At 34.9% G+C, this 8723-nt stretch overlaps 1 long non-coding RNA gene across 1 annotated transcript; it reads right to left on the reverse strand.

The window, feature by feature from the left end:
* Positions 1-2091: 2091 nt before the first annotated feature.
* Positions 2092-3221, reverse strand: LOC140016292 (uncharacterized). The gene is made up of 2 exons (XR_011822668.1): positions 2965-3221; positions 2092-2318 (listed from the first exon to the last, which is right to left on the reverse strand). It is a non-coding gene; the product is annotated as an uncharacterized lncRNA (long non-coding RNA).
* Between the last annotated feature and the right edge of the window lie 5502 nt (positions 3222-8723).

Genomic DNA, 8723 nt, shown 5'->3' on the forward strand with positions numbered 1-8723 from the left:
CTTTTTTTTTTCAAAGAATTTCCAAGCAGGCATCACTATATAAAAAAAAAAAAAAAAAAAAAAAAAGAGGCATCACCGTACTCTATGAAAAAGATTCATAACACATATGTACTAAATGTGTAGGGTGTGCCAAGCAGTTCCGTTTTTTGTGATGTGCTTAAACGTTATTGGACAATTTGTGGTCGTCCTTGCATGTGACAATTGCACGTGTTTGTGCAAAAAAAAAAATTCTGAATGGGAATGTTGTTATTATATTTTTTAAAAGAATGTTACATTTTTTTATTTCTTATTCTTATTATAATAACTATTTGCCTTCACTTTCGTTGTATTCAAAATCTTTTTGCTAATCAGAATAATGTTTCAAGTGATGATATAAAGCAACAAATATCATACTTATCTTGCAAAAGTACAAATCTTGCATCCATAAGTATTGATAAATGAGATAGTATTAAAATGAATCGAACGTGTTTTTACGCGGAAGTTGATAGCAGCTTAAGAGAATGGAAAAATGACATGTTTCATCCCTCACATTTCACAAAAATATTCTTTTCGTCCCTCACTTTTAAAATGAAGCAAATTCGTCCCTGACATTTAAAAATTAAAATTATTACATCCCTAAATCTAATTTTTAATCTGAATCAAACCATCCAATAACCCAGTAATAATTTTCGAAAATAGAATTGATAGATCATTCAGTCAACTTCATCATATTCACATGACATTTATTAAACCAAAAAAATAAAAATTATAACATAAAAAGGCCATTCTTTGTCTTGGAATAGTAGAGTTTTTTTTTTTGGTAAATCTTTTCATGCATCGTTAGTATATCCGCTTGCGAATCTAGATGTGTATCATAAATATAAAATTTGGTGTTTAAATTTAAATTAAAATGATATGGCGGTACATAAAACCGTCAGTGTATACAATGATAATGTAGAAAAGATTAATCTTTCTTTTTTATGTTATAATTTTTTATTTTTTTCTTTTAAGGTTCATTAAATTTCACATGAATATCAAGTTGAGTTAACCAAGTGATCTACCAATTACACACCCAAAATTTGTAATTAGGTTGATTGGTGGTTTGATTCAGATTGAAATTTAGGTTCAGGGATGTAATAATTTCAGTTTTTAAATGTCAATGACGAAATTGCTTCATTTTAAAAGTGAGGGACGAAAAGAATATTTTTGTGAAATGTGAAGGATGAAACCGATCATTTTTCCTAAGAGAATCCTTTGGTAATAATGGATGCTGAGGAAACTTCTCATCTAGATATTGTACATTAAATTCACACTTTACCACAATTACTTGATACGACTCAACATCAAGCACCTAATCAAGTGAATAAATAGAAATAAAAAAGTAAGAAGCACACCGTCAAGATGGTAAAAGAGTTTGCATGTACTATGTCACTTTTTGGATCCACTAATTTTTCAAAAATTAGTTTTTCAAATACTATAAAAATTTTTAAAAAGTACTTTAAAAGATACTCTAAAAAGTAGTCTAAACTTTTTTTAATATCCAAAAAATATTTTAAAAACTCTACTACTCTTAAATATTCCAAAATATTTTCTAAAAATATCCCAAAATATATTCTAAAAACTCTGCTACAGTAAAATTTTTCAAAAACACCCCCAAAAACAGCAAATCCAAACGGAGTTACATGTTTAAGCTTCAAAAACTCTATCTCAAATTATCTTAGTTTAGCACAAAATCCTTGGAAACAATACAAATGCCCTAAAACTGATCTAAACACAAATTCGTTGCTAAGACTTTCTAAATAATTATGGAAAAAAACAATGAAGAAACCTTCTTGATGTACCTTTTTCTCTTTTGTTGAAAAATATTCTTGATGTATGTGGCGACCCCACTTCCCCCTAAGGCGAACCAAAGGGTTGGCGGGCCGTCTGCCCAACTCTCGCCAGGACTCACGCAAGCATTCTAACCCAAATCCTTTAGAATAATAACCTAATCTATCACAAAACAAATTTCCCCGAATAATATCATCACTAAAACCACATTAACTTCAGAGATAACAGTGATATAAATAGCCAATTGAGGCTCTTAAACGTCCCACGTGCTACGTACCAAGGTATAAAGTCGTACCAATCCGGATAGATAAATACATAAATCCCTAATACAAACTTACAAGCCAAACAATCAAATTAGGGTTTACACATTTTCCAGCTTCAAGTGGCAATCCAAAAGGAAGGTACATTATCCCAATTAACGCATTACAGCCCACAAAATAAGTCATAGTATCCGAATACATTTCAAAAGGAAAACATAAATAAGTATCCAAGCTTTCAATTCCCGGAACCTGTTAAGGAAAACAATAAACGTGGGGTGAGCTAAAACTCAGTGGTGCCCCAAAACATGCAATCACATAATATCAAACAGCGGTTAATAACTTAGCAAAATTTAAACAGTTACGAAAACGTATAACAGCAGAAGGTAGGATACAGGGGCTCTCAGGAGCCATTTTCCTCGCTTGATCACCATTTATCGTAGTTGACCCTCCGTCAACTCTCACTACTTATAATCCATGTAGAGCGTCTCATTTTGATACCTAACCCGTCACCATTCATACCCCTGTCCCGGGCCCGCTCACCGACTAAGGACGCAGTATATTCGAGATATACCCGTAGATGATTGGTCGAGGGATTCACCCAACGACATTATTGTAGTTAGATTCATGCGTCGAGGGATTCACCCAACGACGTAACTACATTTAGATTCATGGTAGTTGGATTCAGAAGTCGAGGGATTCACCCAACGACGCAACTACATTTAGATTCAAGGATTCAGGAGAAAAATGTTTTGCACAAGTCACCACTCGAACGGCTAGTGCGATAAAGTACACACAGCTCACTTCGATGGATCAAAAACCAGTTTTGCAAATTATCACATATCGAGTCAAGAAAGCACTTTAACCAAGTAAGCATAGAACAGGCAGGGACACTCACCAAGAGTGAAGTTCAGATGTCAAATTGGGAATCGAATTCCGCGTCCTCGCAATATCCTAGAATACAAAATTTTGAAACTATAAGTTTCTATTCAGTTTTTAAGCTTATACACATCGAGGTATATCTGATATACTACTAGTTTACTTTCCCTTAGAAAAATTAAGAATCCACTTAGGTTGAAACTTGACAAAAGTAGTAAAAATGTTTCTTATAGTTTTCCTTGAGATACTTTTCCTTATAAAAGGTAACTAGTATTATTTTCTTGAAATAAGTCAACAACCTCTTAAGATCAAAGCTAGAAAGATATATTTGAAAATTTCTTTAAAGCTATGGTTCTTGCAAAAATTATCACTAAAACTATTTTACCTAAAAAAAATAAGGTTTCTTGCCGAGCAAGTTTCTATGCTTTTAACTAAAATTATTAAAACTCGTATTTTGGAACTTTTCCTATAGTTAACTAGCCAAGAACAATTCTTAGAGGAAAGAAAAGGAGTAAAACAAGGCTAGAGTTTTAGAAACTAGGGAAATCATTTTCCAAAGGTAATAAGGCTAGTTTAAACTTAAAGGAAGAAATATCGAGTTGGCAAGGTTGAGAAAATCCCTACATGACGTTTCTAACATTAACATACAGTGCTAGATTTTTATCGCACTCTACTAGAGTGAAGATATATGTAAATAGATTGTTTTAGAGCTTTTCTCAAGTTCACAGGACCAAAACGGATTTCCTACGATTCCGATTTATAAGCACGTAATGTTTCAGATCCATCAATATAACAAACCAATATTTCCAATAGAAATCTCACTAGGGCTTCGTCAATCATTAGCCCTAGGTTTCAATAGGTTCATATCAAATCAAGAATAAAATAAATGACCAAGGCTTCATCAATCATTAGCACTTGGTTTTTGGCAAGTTCATATCACCTCTTGAATAAATCAAAAATGAAGGTAAGGCCTCCAAGAAATCCCAGCAATTAAAATCCATCACTCTTTAATATTTATAACATCATTTAAAAGGCCAAGGGCTTCATCAATCATTAGCCCTTGACAACATCAAACACTTCCAACCACGATTCAATCAGGGATTCAAACCACAAATAAGCTAAAAGTTCAATCCAAATAAAAATTCAGTTTCATGAAGAAACAGGACCTTAATACAGAACAGTCTACTTTGAGGATTCACAGACAGCAGTACCCATGGAGGAAAAATATGAAATTTCTACAGAACAAAGGCCTATGATTCTAGTTTCAAATTCCACTAACGGCACCTTAAACGGATTTTCCTACACCAAGATATAAACATTTCACTGAGACTGGTCAGGGACATCCGAAAATCTGAAATTTCATTTTTCACTTGTGAAAACCTCCTTTTTCTCTTTTAACACCAAAATGTTTTTATTCAAACCATCCATACATTTCTTATAGAACTCCAAAACAACATGTTCCAGGCATTTCCATCCATCATGTTTCAAGGAAAAATTTAAAAAAAAAACCAAGTTGAGATTCCAACTCAACCTTTGGCTATCACAAAAGAAATTCCAGCAACTAATATACTTTAGATCAAATTTTCCCTTGGTTTAAACATGGTGTTAGGTACTCAAATTCAGCATATAAACACTTAGCTAGCTATTAACGATTTCCACTTCAAAACCGGATTCACACAGCAACTAAAATCATCCAGAAAAATCCAGAAATCTGTCCATCAGCCACGGATGAACATGCATGAAGGAACGTTCTGGTTTCATTTTATTTTCTGGATTTAAACATGCTTTTAAACTCTCAACTTCCTCATGCGATTACTTAGCTAGACAATGAACATTTCCAGTTCAGAAATCGAGTTCAAACAACAGCCATTAACATCAAAATTTCCAAAAATTATTCCAACTTGGCTCGGATGAACATGCATGTGGTAGGATTGCATTTTGATTTTATTATTTTTTTTCTGGTTTAAACTAATTAATTAACTACATGCAGAGCCTAATTAACTTGTTATTAACTATCTAATTATGGTTATAAGCTCAAACAACAAAATTAAACCAAATCAGGCTGCAATAATCTAGCTAAGCTCTCGGCAGCTCCAAAGCTTGCACATAACAGAAATTCTCTTCTTAAAACTCTCATCCGGCTGCCTAACATCAACATGCATATTCTTAGATGGCTTAACCTTCTTGTTATTAATTGGTCAAACACTTAATCGAGCTCAGATTATCGCAGGAAATTAGAAATGAAGCTACAATTCCAAGCCAGCTCCTCGGCAGAAACCTCTAGCCAAAACAGAATTTTGTATGCTTTAACAACATCATCTGAATGCACAAATCAACATGCATGGTCTTAATCTTCAAGTTTTCTCTTAGCTAAAGACACTTAGGTGTTCAGATTGCCACGGAAAAACAAAATGGAGCTGCATTATCACCTCAGTTTCTCGGCAGCAACATTTCATCAAAACAGAAATTTTTCTAATGGCTTGATTTCAACAACCGACTGCACAATCCATACATGCAAGCTCTGATATAGCTTCCTCTACTAGTAATCAACTTAATTAGTCCAGCAATTACCTCAGATACAAGCTAAGCTCACACACAAAAATCCAGAATTTTCTTTCCTTCCTCTCGGCTTCAAGCGCAGGTCGGTTGGTCCTGATTCCTGAGTTGCGGCTGGAGTGGTGTTGTGGTGAGGTTGAGTTCGGTTGGTTGGAGTTGGAAATGGCCACAGCTAGGAGAGGAAAAGGTGCAATGGTCTCCTGGTATCTTGCCTCAGCTTACGGTCAGAACAGAAAGAAAGAAATGGCAGCTTGCGTTCCTTCCTCCCTTGCTCTCGGATGCAGCTCACAAGGTAACTCTCTCTCCTTTACTCTCGGTCCAAGGCAGAGGAAGAGCTGAGATGCGGTTGTGGAGAGGAAGTGTAGTGGCTGCGGTGGAATTGTGCAGAGGAAATGGAATGGTAAAGAGGCGGTATCTCGGTATTAAGAAGGAAAGGAAATGGTTTTGCGGTTTGTGATATGAATTGGAGAGAATGGTATAAGGTGCCGCGGTATTAGGAGTAGAGGTTGCGTGTGTGCGAATCGGTTGCGTATCTTATTGGATAAAATGTGATTGGCCAATAGTTGCGGTGATTGGAATTTGCGGTCAGAGGATTTGTTTGGTTTGCATGGAAATGTAAGGGCATTTTAGTCTTTTCACTTTGCTCCCTAACCTCAAATTAATTTCTCAATTCTAAATTAATTCTAAAAATTATCCCCAAGTGTGATTTTAACGCCTAATTATACACTAGTATACCTAAACCATTTTTATCGAATAATTATCGATTAAACTTTAATATTAAGGTTCCTAGTAATTCCTACATTATTTAGTGATTAATTTAGTTATTAGAATTTCCAATTATTATTTCTCAAGAAATAGAGTTAGTCTAACTCGAAATTTATTGGTTTAGTAATATAAAGTCAAGTGAAATAATAATTTAATCCAAGGGTGTCAATTTGCACATAAAAATTATTTTTACGCACTTATTGTGAAAACAAAGAAAGATAAGGATATATTTATCGAAATTTTTACGCCTTAAGTATGTTTAGTATATTAATATCATATTTATCTAAAAGTCATTGGTTTTTATCTTAACGCGAAAATTCTTATTAACATTTAACATTAGCAACTAATTAGAATTAATCATTGGAATTTAAATAATTTATTTTAAGATAGTAAGGCTATCGACTCAAGTATCATTAATTTAGCATAAAGGAATTTAAGTATTCCAACATATTATGTTAAGGCGAAAAATTAATCTAACCCTAAAGATATTAATTTAGTCTAACAAAACCAAGAAATTTCATAAGGTAGGAAAATTTATGTTATTTTTCACATAAACCTATTTTTACGTACTTAATTGCGAACAAGTAAAAGTAATGCTAGAAATTATTAAAGAATAAAAGAGATGCAAATGAAATATGCACTGGCTTATATATCTATTTTCAGGGTTCTCACATCCTCTCCTCCTTACAAAGAATTTTGTCCTCAAAATTCACACTTTCAAAGGAAATAAATCAGGGTACTTTTTCTGCATTTCTTCCTCCAATTCCCAAGTTGCTTCCTCAAGTCCATGATTTCTCCATAGAATTTTTACCAGAGGAATTTTCTTATTTCTCAGTTCCTTTACTTCTCTTTCCAAAATCTTGACTGGTCCTTCTTCATACGTTAACGTCTCATCCACTTCAATTCCCTCCAGTGGCAGCACATGACTTGGGTCGGAATAATATTTCTTAAGCATGGAAACGTGAAATACATCGTGAACCTTAGCCATGCTTGTAGGTAATTTCAGCTGATATGCTATATTCCCAACTCGCTTCAAAATTTCGAAAGGTCCGATATACCTTGGCTTTAACTTCTTACCTCTCTTAGGCACTACTCCGCCCTTCAAGGGTTTAATTCTTAGGAAGATCTTGTCTCCTACTTCGAATTCCAAATCTTTCCTCCTTGTGTCGGCGTAGCTCTTTTGTCTATTCTGAGCGGTTTGAAGCCTTTCTTTAATTAGTTTCACTTTCTCCTGGGCCTCTTCTATCCAAGGTATCGCTGTTGGATCTACAATCTTCTTTTCTCCTATTTCGTCCCAATGAATCGGAGATCGACACCTTCTCCCATACAAAGCTTCATAAGGTGCCATTTGAATTGAGGCTTGATAACTGTTGTTATACACAAATTCTACTAGGGTCATATAGTTACTCCATTTACCTCCAAAGTCCAATATATACGACCTCAGCAGATCCTCCAAAGTTTGAATTGTTCTTTCCGACTGCCCGTCGGTTTGGGGATGGTACGCAGTACTAAATTTCAACTTGGTCCCCAAAGACTCCTGAAATTTCTGCCAAAAACGCGAGACAAATCTTGGGTCTCGATCAGACACGATACTCACAGGAATACCATGTAATCTTAGGATCTCTTCTGTGTACAACTTGACCAGTTTTTCCAAAGAAAAACTCATGCTTACGGGTAGGAAATGTGCAGATTTAGTGAGTCGGTCAACTATTACCCAAATTGCATCAAATCCTTTTTGGCTTCTAGGCAATCCCGTTACAAAATCCATTGTGATATGTTCCCATTTCCATTCAGGGATTTCTAACGGTTGCAATAAACCAGAGGGTTTCTGATGCTCAGCTTTTACTTGTTGGCAGATCAAGCATTTCTGAACAAACTGTGCCACGTCCTTTTTCAAACCTTCCCACCAGTATAATTCCTTCACATCATGATACATCTTGGTCACACCTGGATGTATGGTATACTTCGATCGATGTGATTCTTCTAAAATTTCTTTTCTTATCTCTTCATCTGCCGGATTCACAATTCGATTTCGGAACCTCAATACACCTTCAGACCCTAATTTAAAATCTAGGGTTTCCCCTTTTTGCACTTTCTCCAAATTCTTCTGAATCATAGGGTCCGTTTTCTGTGCCTCTTTAATACGCTCTAGTAATGGCAATTTTAACGATAAGTTCCCAAGTAATATCTTCAGTTTCTCCAAACGAGGGTTCCAACCACTTATTTCTTCTAGCATGTCCCACTCTTTAACCATTAACCCTGCTACTTGGGCCTTTCTACTTAGACGTCAGCTACCACATTAGCTTTTCTTGGGTGGTAGTTAATTGAATAGTCATAATCTTCCAGAAATTCTACCCATTGCCTTTGTCTCAAATTTAGTTCCTTCTGGGTGAACAAATACTTGAGACTCTTATGGTCCGTATAAACCTCAAAAGTCACGCCATACAAGTAGTGTCT

This window comes from Coffea arabica, chromosome 10c (genome assembly GCF_036785885.1).
Source record: "Coffea arabica cultivar ET-39 chromosome 10c, Coffea Arabica ET-39 HiFi, whole genome shotgun sequence".
In the NCBI taxonomy this organism is placed as follows: domain Eukaryota; kingdom Viridiplantae; phylum Streptophyta; class Magnoliopsida; order Gentianales; family Rubiaceae; genus Coffea; species Coffea arabica.